The sequence below is a fragment of the Saccopteryx leptura genome, chromosome 3 (assembly GCF_036850995.1).
Source record: "Saccopteryx leptura isolate mSacLep1 chromosome 3, mSacLep1_pri_phased_curated, whole genome shotgun sequence".
In the NCBI taxonomy this organism is placed as follows: Eukaryota; Metazoa; Chordata; class Mammalia; order Chiroptera; family Emballonuridae; genus Saccopteryx; species Saccopteryx leptura.
Window position 1 is genome coordinate 54,193,649 of NC_089505.1, and position 15,960 is coordinate 54,209,608.

Genomic DNA, 15,960 nt, shown 5'->3' on the forward strand with positions numbered 1-15,960 from the left:
TGTCAATGGATGTGAGCTTCCTCCACCCTTGGCCGCTGTATTCCAGCCTGGTGTGGGTGACTTGACTGAAATATGTCACATTTCCTGGCTTAAGGTTTCCCTTCAGTACTAAACATCTGCAAAATCAAATCCCTAAAGTATTTTAGAGTTTAGCCCAAATTCTTCCTCTTTCAACAGGAAGCCGAAGCGGGAGTCAGCAAGAATTAGTTGTTTATTCATTGAAGTGCAGCAGGTAAGAACACACCTCGAGTACAAACACAGGGAGGGAATGGCCCGGTGCCCATCAAGGGCTCCAGCTCACTGCCACGCTTGAGACCGACTCAGTAACTGTTAGATTGTTCCTTTTCATGACTTGAATTTTACCTGGTTTGGGAGCACTCTCTACTGGGAATCTTGTGATAGCTAGTGTTGGATTTCCATCTTTAACCTTCTGGGCGATGATCAAAATTAGGAAGCAATCTCCAATGAAATACGTCCTCCCAATTGGATTGGAGTCAGAAGATGGTAAGATTGTACCTTTACAGGTAATTAAAACAATGGTAAGAACCAACTTAAAAAGCATGATTCTCTGCCAATGTAGACTTTACACTTAAAATCTTTTTCATGTCCATCATGTGACTTAGATTTTGAACCCAGTTTTTAGGGGGTTTCTAAAAGCTGAATAATTTTTTTCCATTGATTGGAGAGAGAGAGAGAAGGGAGAAAGAGAAGCATCAACTCATTGTTTCATTTAATTGTCCCATTTAGTTGTGTATTCATTGATTGCTTCTCATACGTGCCCTGACAGGGGGTCGAACCCATGACCTTTGGCATGCCGGGTCCATGCTTTATCCACTGGGCAACCCAGCCAGGGCCAAGCTGAATAATATTTATAACATATCTATTAAAATAAAAAACACAACCCAGGCTACTAGGAATAGTTTTACAACAGGGTGGATTTCTCCATAACTTGACTGTGAGGCCCCCTACATGTGCACAGAGAGGAAATATTTATGCTGTTCTGACCAGAAGCCCACAAGAGGTATTGTATTTGACTTTTGATACATAAGAGGATCGTGCCCATCTCCCTGACGCACATGAGGACACTCATTAGGGCCAAAACGTTGACAGGTCAAAACCTCTGACACTCAGTGAAGGCAGAGAATGAAAACCCGCCTCCCTACGTAAGAGCTCCTCCAGGGCAACATGACTCAGTGCACACCGAAGGGGCGCCAGCCGCCACGAACAATGCCATAAATCTGCTTTTATTAAATTGTCTGGTTGTTGGTGGAGGTAAAAAATGGGCCAGAGGGCCCTGGCCGGTTGGCTCAGCGGTAGAGCGTTGGCCTGGTGTGCGGGGGACCCGGGTTCGATTCCCGGCCAGGGCACATAGGAGAAGCGCCCATTTGCTTCTCCACCCCTCCCCCTCCTTCCTCTCTGTCTCTCTCTTCCCCTCCCGCAGCCAAGGCTCCATTGGAGCAAAGATGGCCCGGGCACTGGGGATGGCTCCTTGGCCCCTGCCCCAGGCGCTAGAGTGGCTCTGGTCACGGCAGAGCGACGCCCCGGAGGGGCAGAGCATCACCCCTGGTGGGCGGGCGTGCCGGGTGGATCCCGGTCGGACGCATGCGGGAGTCTGTCTGACTGTCTCTCCCCGTTTCCAGCTTCAGAAAAATACAAAAAAAAAAAAAAAAAAAAGGGCCAGAGAAAAAGTTTGCTAGATTCATTAAGTTTAGAGATCTCATGATGGAGTCTCTCAGCTCAGTGCCTGTCCCAGCCTGTGAAGTTATCCCACAGGAAGACAGTGGGATAAACTCAGCTATTTCAATTCTGGGGTTAAAGAAAGTGGGAGGTGGAGAACAAAAGACTTCTTGGAGTAAGATAGTGTCATTGATGCTTTATTTACATGCGTCACCATCTCTTTTACAAACTAGATTACGGTTTTAAATGGAATACACAAGGCAGTATCTACAAACACCAAGGAAAGGGGAAGAGTCCCAAATCAAACTGGCTTTGATTCTTGAAAAGAAAGATGGTAGAGTTAATTCATGGCAACACCTGGTTAGACAAAATCCTCAGGAAGAATGTAATGATAGTGTTCGCTTTGAAAGAAAGGATGAGGCGCTTCAAACCAAAGTACTAACTGCTTAACTCGTAGGCGTTCTTAAATATGGCCACGTGCCATATTTAATTCTAGTTGTATGGGTATGAGCAAGAAATTGAAAATTTTACAGATACTGTATACATACTTTTTTTCTCATTCATGCAACTTTTTCCCTTAAAAAAAGTTTAGCATGTGAAGCCAAAACACACTTTTTCTTTAATATTAACTAATTTTTCTGGTCCTCCTTCACACCTGTTTCCTTCCCTGTGTACACAATGTGCTAGGACAAGAATACGAGAGAAGACTGATTGCCAGGCAATGAGATAATTCTGGAGAAATAAGTGACCAGACACACAATCTTTAAAAGCAGCCGCACAAATATTTCTGGAGTGTGGCAGAGGCCTCGTAACCAATCATTCATCAAAAACAAACAAAAAACACATACAAATAAAATTAGACGAGAAAAATATTTCATTCATTCAAACTGCAATAAAATGTGACCCATGAAAGATTCGGATCAAAAATAATATACTTTTCATTTATTTGGGCATCTGCTTTCAGACCTTGTTGGCCAGACGACCTCAGAAGGACTCCGTTCCTCTCCATGTGCCCTGCCTCCCCCACCTCCACGAGAGGCTGGCTTTTTCGTACCTCTTAGCCAGTGATTGCATTTTTTTATTTTCTTAATGAAAAAACGAAAACAAAAAACTGTGATGCCTAATCATACAATGTTCCCCAAATGCAGCAGGAAAAAGGCCACGAGAGTTGCTTCTGCGCTCAGAGAGAAAGGATGCGGCCTTTCCTTCTGCTCACCAGCCCGGGGCATGAGTGCTCCAAACGGACCGGGCTGACTGACTGCCTTTCTCTGGACAGTCCTAAGAGATTCAAATGTTCCCTATTCTTTAAGTGGGAGTTCATTAAGCAGTAGAGAAGTCTGTGTCTACCATCTTTAACAAGTTTGGAAGCCGCCTGAAATGACACCCTGAGACTGGGCTTATCTGTCCTGAGCAGCGAGCCACAGGTCCTCTCCTCAGGGAGGGGAAGGGCCGCACACATGTAATACCCAAACTCAACAGCAGACACACACCGTCCGCCATGTACTGTATGCACAGTACTCCTGGTAGCAGGAAAGAAACCGAAGTTTTAAAATGTCTCAGCAATTGTTGTATTGCAAAGGATGCACTAAAGGAAGCTGACCTCACTCCTTCACAGTGGATGTGATACATTGAGCTGGCAGTCGGTCCCCACACTGGACAGGGAAAGCCTGTGATAAAGCTCTTTTCTAACTTTGGTAAAAGGTATCTGGTTCTGAAGTCCCGAAGAGAACCCCAGAGCCCCAGAATACATGTCATGCTATTGTTCAAACTCAGTTACTCTTCTAATTTCCCATCACAAAGTGGAAGGCCCCCAGAGCAGTGCAGTTAGAGGCTGCCTCGGAGGGTTCTCACCAGGGTGCAGACCCGGCAGCGGCCAGGCCCTGGAGGCTGCCTAAGCATTCTGCTCTGACGCAGCCACCAGAAAACTTCTTGCGAGGGAGCCATGACACTCAGAACTCCACATGGTAGCCAACGGTTGGTTCTTTCTGAAAGTAGGTCTCAACAGAAGAGACGGAGGCCTGAGGCTACACCTCTGCCCAGCCTGACCACTGTAGAACCTGGCTGGTCTAAGGAAGCCTGGCCCCTGGCTGGCTGGCCAGCAGAGGGTGGCCAAGGATGACAGTGGGGCTGCTGCGATTCTGGACAGGCCTATTTCATCCTGACCCCTCCTAGAACAGATGCTGGCACTCGACTTTGTCCCGGTCTCAGCTCTCCAGAACTATCTACATGTAGATGCTGTTATTAAAAAAATTTTTTTTTTAATTCAAATACATTTCCCTTCCATTTTCCTGCTCTGTGCTCTGTGGCTGGCCTGCTCTCATACCGCCCCTGTTCCTTCCTCAGCTGTTTTAGATTAAGTTATAATCTGATTCTAGGACATTTTGTAAGACATTCTGCATGAAATCTAACAAAAGAAAAAAGAATGAGATGTCACATGTCTGAAAGGAACGCAACATTCAAAGTCTGAAAACATATTTGAGGGTTGCCTTTCTTACTCCGGAAGTGGCTCCCAGGGTCTATAAAACTGCAAAGGCAAATAGCTATTTTGTTAAGTTTACTTGTTTCTTTGGGCTCAGGAGAGACCGTCTCAGGGCCCTCCCGTTGGAAGCACTCTGGATTCTCCCTTGTATCCAATAGCCCTCCATCCCCCTCCCCCACAGCTGCTGCCATCATCTCTGGGCTGCAACTCCACACAGGGCAGCATGGCGTAGGCCCCACAGAGGCAGCCTTCTTTTGCTGATACGGGGCAGTTCTTGTGTATAGCAGACTACCAAAGAACCAAGGAAGTGGCTAGCATTATATAAAGGAATATAGTAAGCAAAAGTCTGTTTCACTGACAAGCAGACCACGTGAATAGAATACATATTTAAAAAAATTATACATACTTTTAAAATGAAGAATATAAACTTGTAGCAGTTTAGAAAAGGCAATGCGCTACAGGTCTACTATAACCACAATTGCACAACAATTTACAGATTCGGTAAAAGGCAGGGTGAAATCAACAGGGCCATTGCTCAAACATGACAACCCAAGCAAGGAGGGAGAGATGGGTGACAATACCAAATGGAATCTTCATTATGCTAGGAGCTGTTATCACCACCAACACTACCCCCAGAGGAATTATAAAGCAAGGTGCACAAGGGAGCCCCCGGAGGCCAGTGGTGGGCGCAGGGGGTGAGGCGGCGCGTCCGTGTTGGTGGAAGGGAGTCAGTGTCCGCTGCACGGTGCAAGCACTGGCGAGAACTCATGCAGGGGGTCTGTGCTGAAATACTAACCTGTATTCCTAGTGTCCATGCAGAGTGTTCCATTTTTGTACTGTACATGATAAAATATATTCATACGTTTATATGCCTAGTGCATTTTATGCAAAGAAAAGAGTCTTCATATATCACTTTGGAGAAGTATGCATATGCTGTGCTAATCAGAGCGTTGTCATACCAGTTTCATATGTACCAAAGGCGTTCCCAACTATTCTGTCTACCAAAGAGGGTAAGTAGGATAATCACCCGTTCCAGGTTAAACAGAAAGCACCTATACAGCACCGTAACTTTTTGAAAACAAAACAAAAATGAAATCCATAGAAGAAAATAGGGGGAAAAAGTCAAAACTGCCCTATCTGTACTTCCATTGTGTCACTGGTACAATGACCATCTATGATTATATATAAAAAGAAAAAAATCAGTTTGTATGCTACTGCCTCTCACTCAGACACGTCCAGTAGGTCAGATTATACACAGCAAGGCTGAAAATAATCAAATTCAGGAAAACAGCAAGGTTAAAACTCCCTATCGACTCAGGTGTACTTCTCACACATTTCTCACTGTAGGCTTAATGCTCCCCTGCAAGTTCATTTCTTCTGCAAAGCAAAACAGGACTATTTTTTTTTTTTCTTTTCCTTTCTCCTTAAAACTAAATCCTTTAGTGGCATTTGGCAATTAGTGGACAGCTGATTTCTTTCTTGAAGAGATCCTATTTCTAACCAACACAGCATTGCTGTTGACTGCGTTAGCGGGGGTACTGACAGGAGAGCGCAATCCACGGACCCGGCAGCTGCAGATCAGGCGCTGGGTGCCCCGACTCCGAACCAGACACGCTGGGCTGGTGGCGTGTGCCATCCGTCACGCCAGGGCAGGCTTCGGTCCTGGACTGGTGCACACTGCAAACACTTGGCCACTGTTCAGTTTTTAGAAATGGGTAGTTTTCTACCAAACAAAAGAAAAAAGAAAATCCCTCCCTAATGTAATTTGTTAAGTTTATGGAAATCCAGGGGCTCAACCGTTCGCGATGCCCAAAGCCAAAATGGTAACTGGTACATTTTCCTTCTGTTTATCAATTTGCCAGGGGAAGAATGGTTAACGTTTTAACAGAAAAATACCGCAAGTGAATGCATGTGGAAAACTCAGATAGTCAAAGGAAAACAAACACAAAACAACACCTGAAACATCCCATAAACCATCACAATAGTAAAACACCACAGAATCGCCAACGGGGCTCCTGGTGTGCTCTGAACAGGGTGGGCGGTGCTGGCGGGGTGCTGTCCTTCGCTGGCAGGTGGCATGTCACCCCTTCCAAGGAAGATCTGCATACTTTATATATAGAGTTCTGTTCCAAGGGTAAGTGCTTCACCCGGGGTAGGGGCCATTAACAGTCTCTGCTGGGTTAGGAAAATAGCGTGGGATTCACAAAGGTGTTAGGCTGTAAACGGTATCACTGTCCACTTGCTGAGAGCAGATTTGGCAAAGGGTTTTCTCTGTAGGTCTTGTGTCAGTCTGGGGGTCTGCAGGAGGAGAAAAGAAAACCAGAGACGATTAAGGAACGTTCCAATGGCAGGGGTGGACAGACACCTACCTCATGGTCACACTTCCGCAGCTGCCTCCTACCCCCCCTCCGAGCCCAGAGCCCTGGCAGGAGTGCTATTCTGGCTACATCCACTTCAAAGGCCTCAGAGCCTACGACAGAGCATGGAGACGACTTACCTAGTTTCTCTGCTTGATTACGAACCGCTCTCCAGTGGGAAAAGCTCAAAGAAAATGGGGTCATTCATTTCGGGAGGTTAACAAAGAGGAGTAAAGCAAGGGTGTGGTAGGGGGCCCTTTCAGGAGAGGGGGGTCCTGGATTTCCCGGGACACAAACTTGGATGCTAAAACCAGGGAAGCTGGTCACCCTAAGCAGACCAGCTACGCTTTTCTGGTCTTTACCCACTGGCTACGTGAACTAATTGACTTTGCTTACCAGCCTTGCATTAATACTCCAAAACCAAGGGAGACGAAATGCACATTTTCTGCAAAGGCTTACTAAGTATACACTGCTGGGTGAGGGTCACTTTGACTCCCCCCACTGAAAAAAGAGTAAGCAATCTCTAGATGGGCTATCTTAGGAATTTGCTTTTTACGTCAACTCTGCAGAGTAAAAAGAATTACATAACACACACATGGAAAATAAAAAAGACCCTCTCATAAAACATCCCTTCAACAATTAACAACACTATCATTTTGCCTCTGCAAGTCTTCAGTGGTAAGCACAGACAGAGGTCCTCTCAGAGCATCTGAATTACACAAGTCCCATCAGACTTCAGGTGACCACCAAGCCTGGAAAAGTTTGAAGGTATTTTAAAAAAGTGGAGTTGACCCCTAAACAATATGGGATTTATTGCTGGGGCACCAAACCCATGTGCAGTAAAAAATCCACATAAAGGCCCTTGCCGGTTGGCTCAGTGGTAGAGCATTGGCCTGGCGTGCAGGAATCCCGGGTTTGATTCCCGGCCAGGGCACACAGAAGAAGCGCCCATCTGCTTCTCCACCCCTCCCCCTCTCCTTCCTCTCTCTCTCTCTCTCTCTCTCTCTCTCTCTCTCTCTTCCCCTCCCGCAGCCGAGGCTCCACTGGAGCAAAGTTGGCCCGGGCACTGAGGATGGCTCTATGGCCTCTGCCTCAGGTGCTAGAATGGCTCTGGTCGCAACAGAGCAACGCCCCAGATGGGCAGAGCAATCACCCCCTGGTGGGCATGCTGGGTGGATCCTGGTTGGGCGCATGCGGAAGTCTGTCTGACTGCCTCCCTGTTTCCAACTTCAGAAAAAAAATACAAAAAAAAAAAAAAAAAAATCCACATGACTTTTGACTCCCCCAAAACTTAACTACTAATAGTCAAGAACATAGTTGATTAACATATAACATGTAAGTTACATGTATTATATGCTATATTCTTACAATAAAGTCAGTTAGAGAAAATGTTAAGAAAATCATAAGGAAGAGAAAATATATATGTATATTTTATGCATTCATGACATACCTTTAAGAAATATATATTTTTTGATATTTCTAAGCCATGTGCTTCATCTGTGAATTTTTAAAAATTGGAGCAAATCTCCAAAGATTTTCCTAATAAAATGGAGACTTGACTTGGGGTGGTGAAGGCATGGTGAGGTGTGCAGATGATGTGTTATGGAATGGTAGCCCTGAAATCTATGTAATGTAATTAACCTACATCACCCCAATAAAGTCAATTTTAAAGAAATGACAACAGCCAGCACACGCGCGCGCGCGCACACACACACCCCCTTTCCAATATATTTACTTGAAAAAAATCCCGGTATAACTGGATCTGTGCAATTCAAACCCACTATGTTCAAGGGTCAACTGTATATTTGTAGAAATGTAACCACAGGAACTGATACGACAGGTCTCAAGACATAAGACCTTTTGTTTGTGGAGAGTGCTGGCTGTTATGGTAGGAAAAGAAGTGGCTCTAGGCCAAGAAATGGATAGAAATGTGGTAGTGAAGCAACATGAACTCACGATCTGCTCACCGGATAAGGTGAACAAGTAATGAAAAATGCATCAAAAGCTCTCACACACACTGTGGACATCTGCTTCTCCCTCTTCGGAGGAGATAGCATCATGAGCTCATAAGGAATTTTTACAAGTGGACTTGTGACTTCATCTCTTCTGTGACTGCACTGGGTGGCATCTTACCTTTCACTACCAACGCTCCAAAAGATAGCACGGCTCAGTATTTGACACACCCACGGCCGTGGTCACCCTGGATATAACTCCAAATATAGGAAGGAAGGTTGCTTTACCGGCCGCAGGGACAGAAGCAGGAAAAGAAACCCCTTCTTCCCCTAACCCCAGTAGTTGTTTTCCTATAGAGCTTTCTTTCCTTTGTAAGAGTAGGAGCCAATTTACCCTGGACCATAAAATAACGGCCTGTTGATTACAGAGGGAGGAAGGCTGGACTGGGCACCGGATCTCAGTATTTGCGAGCAACTGGGCCTTCAAGAGTCAGGACTAGTCCAGGATCTCTACCTTGGACCCCAGAGGCATGAACGAACAGGAGTGCAGACAAGATTCTTTGGAAGGGGATCTGGCTTTTCCCCTCACAATAACACTTAATAAACCACAACCTAATGTCACTATGAAATTAGCTGTCAAGGGACGTTGGTCCCCAACTCTTGCTCCTGACTTACTGGAAGTGCCAAGGGAGAAGCTATAAAGTATTACCTAATTCAGATCCCATCCCCCAGTTCCCTTTGGTGTTAATTATTTGGCCATGGAACTGGGATGGTGACACACTTCTTCCACAAGCACACAGCTTGCTCTGATGCTGGGGCTGGCTCAGCATAGGAAGGAAGGAGGCAGAGTGCACTATAACCCCCAACATGGCATCAAACCTGACACCAGGGCCAGGGGGCCCACAACAGACAGTCTAAAGCAACAACCAACAATAATTCCCAGGCCAACTGCCCAGTTCCTCATCAAAACACCCAGCATCTTCAGGAAGCATCCTCACTGAACTGGAGATGCACTGCTCATCACTTTCCCTTCTGTAGAATGGGCTCGAGCCACCTGTGGCCCCGCCCCAGAACCCCCCCCCCCCCCCCCCCGGTCTCATCGGCAGCCTCCCACCTGGCTCAGAAACCACCTGTGCCTGGAAGGTTAAGCCAAAGAGGCTCAGCCCCAGGTTTAGAGGCAGCTATCAAACAAGTTTTATACAAAAACTCCACAGAACAGAAAGGTGACTTTTCTTTGTGATGGCAGGCAAACAGATTGCAAAATAATGTAAAAACATAAAGGAACCAGATGAACGTTGAACAGCAATATAACTGTCCTTCCAGGAAGAAACCCAGAATCGCCATTCATTCGGAAGACCTCCTGACTTAACATGGTCCTAAGGAAAGCAGCCCTTACCTGTCCTGCCCCCTTATCGCCACTCTTTGGTGGCTCAGCGTCGCACAGGTCTGTCCGACTCCACCGCGGGCAGCAAGAATAGAGGGAGCACACTTAGGAGTGAGACCAGCTACTGAGCCGGGAAGTCAATGATGCTTAGGTTGGGCATAAGTGTCATGGATTTCAATGAAGCTCCCACCATTCTGACACTGTTTAAAGTAAGAATTGTAGTTCATTGGGAGGTTTATGTGTAGATGCTGATGGCCTGCTAAGTTTAAAGACACATCAGATTAAGCAAAACGTGGAAGGGAAAAGGAATCATGCAGCTGAAAGGGACTACAGCTATCACTTTACAGTTACTAGGCAACAGGCCAACGAACAATAAATTAGACAGTGCCCTGTCCCATCAATGACTTACATTAATAGGGAGGTGATCCCTTCCTTTCCCCTCCTCACCCAGGTCAGTAAGTTTGAAATCACACTGTTGCTGCGAGAAAAAAGAGGCGAGGGACTCAACGATGAGGCCCATTCTAAAAATAGCCGTAGATGCTGTCGTCTGGTCTCTGGTGAGAGCAAGTCCCTCTATCATCTTGGCATCTGTAGGGAAGACAAGTTTCTGCCTAATTAGCACCACTAAGTCACATGATGTTCTAAGAAAGGGCAACGCCTCCAAAAAACGCCACACAAAACATAACAACCCCTATCAACTTTAATCTGGGAATAAAAACATAAATGTTCCTGCCACTGTCCTCCCACAGTGGAATTCCATGGTAACAGATTGGGATTTTTCAGTAGCGTTTTTGTCTCCCTGACAAAGAAAGGAACAGGACCCTGATACCAAATGTGTCACAGGAGGAAAAAGAGCCAGCGGGATGAAGGTCACACGCACGAACCTACTGGGGTCCCCCTGCTCTCCTGGCGGAGATGGAAAGACATCTGGAGGAAAAGTCTGCTTGAAAAACAAAAACCTAAGTCAAACACCACTTTCCTCCCTCTTTAAACATAGGGATTATTTAAGCCAAACTCGGCCCCTGGGGCAAGCTGGGGCCTATAGACGGACATTTAGGATAGAAAAGGAAATGAAATGATGTTCACACAACCTGACAGGGAAGCCTCACGCCGAGTTCAGAAAGTATGACTGTTTCCGCCCCTGAGAAGAGAGCAAAAAAAAATGGCTGCCTGCCACCATCTTTGCTCTGCCCCAGAGGGATCTAATGGGTACCCCAAACCCACGAGCCACAGCCGTCTGCCAGCAGCCACCAAGGCTTTTGGAGTTGGCATCACCCAGCAAACACAGTGTGTTGGGGGCCTAGCTTAGGCAGCCACACTACTTCTGGACTACCAAACTAGAAGCGGCTTCCTCGGAGGTCCCCGTCACAGGGAAAGCATGAAGAACCCAGGGACAGTCATGGGCACAACACTGGCTTCATTTGGTAATTTTTCAGTCTTCCAAGTTGGAAGGGGTGATAAAGAGAGTGGAGGGCCTGACCAGGCGGTGGCGCAGTGGATAGAGCAGCGGCCTGGGATGCTGAGGACCCAGGTTGGAAACCCGGAGGTCACTGGCTTGAGTGTGGGCTCTCAGACATGACCCCATGGTCGCTGGCTTGAAGCCCAAGGTTGCTGGCTCAGCTGAAGTGCCCTCACCCCCCATCAGGGCACATACGAGAAAGCAATCAATGAACAACTAAGGAGCCACACAAGGAATTGATGCTTCTCATCTCTCTCCTATCCTGTCTGTCCCTCTCTGTCTCTGTCTCCCTCACTTAGAAAAAAAAAGGGAAGTGCATGAAAACCAGCTGGGTGGTCACTAACAGCAAGGACCTGGACAATTAAAATCCAGCCCTCTGCCTGTGATGTGGCCAAACAGACCCATCCCCCGACTGCTGGAGGAGGGGGGCCGGGAGGCACAGCTCTGGAACAATCCACTTTGGCAAATGCTGTCAGCTTGCCAGTGTAGCCACTGGGAAGTGTACAGGGGAAACAGAACAGGTATGGAAGTTCTGGCCTGTATTCAGGTAAAAGCTTCCCTGAAAGGAAAGTCAAGTTTCCAGGAAACACAGCCCACAGGCTCTGGTGCTTTCTGATGGGCAAGGAAACGCCTAGGACGAAGGTGAGGATGTGACAGGGAAGCTTACAACAAGCTTCCTGTGGCAAAGGTGACACTCAGGAAAATCCTAGAAAGACACTCTGTTATATGCACTATTAGAAAAAAAAAAAGGCTTTGTGTAAAAGCAAAGCTATCTTGTGTAGGTAGCCCCTGCTGTCTCCCAGTAACTTCTGGGCTTGTTCGAGGTGCCAGGGAGTGTCTGCCTGTGAAGACTGGGGACAGCTCCCACAGAGCCTTCTCCTCCAGGACAGTCAAAAGCTAGGTCTAGCGTGGCGTGCCCCTCCCCCGGCAGCCTCGGTGTGGTGCCGCCAGGACCAAGGGAACCAGGAGGGGGCAACTGTCCCCGTGCTTCACAGCGGGGGGACAGAGGGCACGAGTGACCCGAAAAGAGGCACTGGCTTTCCCGTTGCTTAAAGTGCAGGGATTCACGACGGTTCAGGTAAGTTTAACAACGCCCCGTCTTTAAATGGGGACAGAGATGCCATCAAGCAATACTCTGTGTACCCAGAGTTGAATATGGTGACTACTGACACGGTACAAATACATGTATTAATCCACTGTCAATAACAAAGTTGCAGAGATTTCAAATTTTCTTAATATGCTTAAATTTTAATAGCATGTACAGTTCCTTATTATGTTCTTTTAAAGAACTATTTCTAAGGCAAATGCCTTTCATGGGCATCTGAATCCTCTCTGGACTCATGGTTATTTAATCTTATTTATAATATCCAAAGACCGTCCCTGGCAGAGGCCGGTGGGTTCAGGCTCCACTGTTCTCGCCCAGGCTTTGGGCACAGACCCTCCTCACCCACAGGTCAGGGGCAGTCAGATCTGGTTTGCCCTCCCCGCCCACGTCACACCCACACCCCCAGCCCACCTGTCCTCAGTTGTCTTCTATTAAACGAAGCCCCTCCCCGGCACCTGATCACACAGTGCCTGGAGTGGTTACTTTTTTCATAGACATTCAGCTCCTGAAATGTTGAATTCCTTGAAAACAGTAAAACCTTCAAATCAGATCAAACAGTGATGAAGCTCCAGCTATTTTAAGAGCATTCTCGGAGTCATGGTATTTACCCCCAGAAGCAGATACTGCTAGTGGGGAAGCAGAATTTCCTGGATGCCGCAAGCAGCCTGCAAAGCTAAAAGACAGAACAGCTGTGCAGTAAATGTCGGGCAAATAAAGGCGCAAGCTGTCCTTCAGGAATGGCCCCCTCTTCCCCTCTGCCAATTACAGTCCTGCCCTTTCAGCGAGTGCTCTGGTTTCCAGGGCGCTTTAGACCTCCTCACATTTGCTACGACTTAGTCTCACTTGAATCCAAGCAGAAACCTGCTGCCTGGGGGCCAAGACCGAGCCTTTGTTGGAGAGGGTGGTTCCAATGAAGTTTAGAAAACTCATGAAACTCCCAAGGTACAATTTCAACATTCCGTTAATTTAATTTTAAAAAGCTAATTAAAAAATTAAGTAGTATTTAACGAAGAATTTACCTTTGCGCAGCCTTCCTGTACACGCCTCCCGACATGTTCTTTATCAGCAGCCTCGATATCAAGAGCCTTGCTGTTGTCATGACTCAAGCGATTCACCATTTACAAACAACAAGGAACTCTGGTCCACAAGGAAATGCTTAAGAGCCATAAACCAGGACCTGAATATCACACAGTGTCAGTGCACCGGCTGTGGCCCCGTCCTGCGACTCTACACTGCATTGACTGGCTGGAGGGTGTGCAGTCCCCGCCCCAGGCGGGCTGCCCTGGAGCTCCGAAGCCCCGGGCTCGCTGTGAGTGCAGGTGGAATGCACCAGCCCGTCTAAGCGCCCCAGTGCCAAGTACAGAAGAGAAAGCTCTCTAGTCTTCTTTTCCTGTTTTAGATATACAGTTTTGAAGACCCATCTAATTTTCTCCAGAGTGATTCTGAAACTGAAAACACAAAATCAGCCATTTTAATTCTGCTTATCCACCTAGAAGGTATGAGCAGAATGCGCAGGTGACACAGGTGGTGGTCCAGAAGCAACAACCACACCAGCGTTAACAGAAGGAAACCAAGAAGGAACTGAAAGGAGCGACTCAAGGGTTGCTCAAGATGGACAAAGAGACAAAGGACCGTCTTGCTGTCAGTGGTCTGGACAGGAGTGACGTAAATCGGCATTCTGTGCGGCATACACGACTGTCACCTGCCCGCTCAGCATGACCAGGGCTGCGTGCTAAGTGCCTGTTGCTCCCTACTGTGGGTCCCAGCCCAGCCAGGCGGGCTGCTGACCTGCCCGCGGCAGGAGGGAGTGCCCTGGCTGAGGCACTCGGGAGGCAGGCCACAAGGACGCTAACAGGTCTATCAGTCAACACATATTTTCTGATTACTTATAGATTTGATACAGACATACATATGTTTTCTGATCACTTCTGAACAACAACAACAAAATAACCAATGGAAATTCCAATTAATTCCAGTGGCGTGGTTACAAAAAGAAGCCTGGTGGATTTCAATCTTAGAACCTCTGGCCTTCTCTCCTTGGCCATTAATTTCCCCTGAGGAGTCTAATCAAACACTCCATATAAGCATGACTACCTTATGTTCCAAACTTCTTTCACAAGAGAGAAAAGAGAAAGAGGAGAGAGGAGTATGGGGGAGGGAGCGGGGGAGGAGAGAGGACATACTGATGTCCCCTTGAAAAGCCAAGACTGGCAATTCAAGTTTTCAGGAACACTGGAAGTACCTCTGAGGCCTTCATGACTAGGTCATTCTCGTCCTTTAATACATGAATGTTATAGACTTCAGGGGAAATAAAAAAGAGGGTCTAAGAATATGTAGAAATTACAGAGCAAGCCCACATCTGTTAGCGGGAGAGAAAGAAATGAAATAAAACAGCTGCAACCAAGGGCACAGGAGCTCCTTGTGAGGAGCTTGGTTTCCGGAAGGGGCTTGGTTCGGCTTCTGATACCTGGCACCAAATCCTTCTTCTTCAAGAAACCAAGGACCAGCGTTCTAAGGAAGCCCCCAAAGGAATCCTGCCCTACAACACTGCTTAAAGATCAATGACCCAGACCCACGTCCACCCCAAGAACTGGGGATTCTCTGTCATCCTGCCCTTGGGTCTTCCTCAGTTTTCTGTATGTCCTTGTCATACACCAAGCTCTTCTCAGCTAGGGAGTGGGTTTCACCGCTGGAACAGCAGAGTGGCAAAACGGGAGGCCCTGTATTGGTACAAGTGCTCAAGGAAAGCCTGGATTTATTACACAAAATTCATTCATTGAGTACCTGCAGGACGCTGGGCACAGGAGATAGAGGCAAGTAAAATAGGGTTTCCTCACCCTCAAGAAATGCACGGCCTTGTTGGGAAGGTGGTGCAGTGGTGATGGGGACCATCTATCGTAGAGGAAAAGACTGCCTTATGTGCAAACATTGGAGCAAAGGACCCAAGGGAGTATGGCAACTCTACATGCTCGGTTTTGCGGGACAACCTTGTTTCCAAATGTCCCATTCCGTTATCCCATGGTCGTCTTTGTTTGGGGGATAAAAACACAGGCCCTAGTACTTCAGGAGCTCCATACTGAGAGGCCAGAGTTCCTACTAAATCCAGATGCTGGCTTCTGTAAAAAGCCCGTTAGCTTGCTTTAGCTTACATTTAACTTCTAGAGCTGGTTCATAACAGCTGGACCTGAGCCAGACACCCACTTCAGCTCGCTGTCCCCGGGGCTCTGCTTTGAAACATTATTTATAAGATGTTGAATATTGAGCATTATGAATACATTTCTAAAAGAAAAAAAGCATTTAATGGGAGCTTCAAGTTTATAAGAATTTCCAGTAGTAATTCTGGTGATTTTCACTCCATTTATTTATGCTTCATATTAGCTCTGTGCCCAAAAGAGCTTCTTCTAGAAAGCCATTTATAAATGCAATTGCTTGAAGTGAGAATCATGCAGGCTCTGTCCTCATGCTTAGTAGTCTGGCCCGAGGTGACTACAGATGCTTTAAAAACTAACAAGCTCAGGCCCTGGATGATCAGCTTAGTCGGCTAGAG

General features: G+C 46.9%; 1 protein-coding gene across 4 annotated transcripts in view; it reads right to left on the bottom strand.

The window, feature by feature from the left end:
* Window positions 1-1,858: 1,858 nt before the first annotated feature.
* FOXO3 (forkhead box O3) overlaps window positions 1,859-15,960 on the bottom strand; it is a 126,755-nt gene continuing 112,653 nt past the window's right edge. For all 4 annotated transcript variants that reach the window (XM_066373525.1, XM_066373526.1, XM_066373522.1 and 1 more), the window contains one exon: window positions 1,859-6,454. The gene's annotated coding sequence lies outside the window, so the exon portion shown is untranslated. The remainder of the gene's footprint in view (window positions 6,455-15,960) is intronic.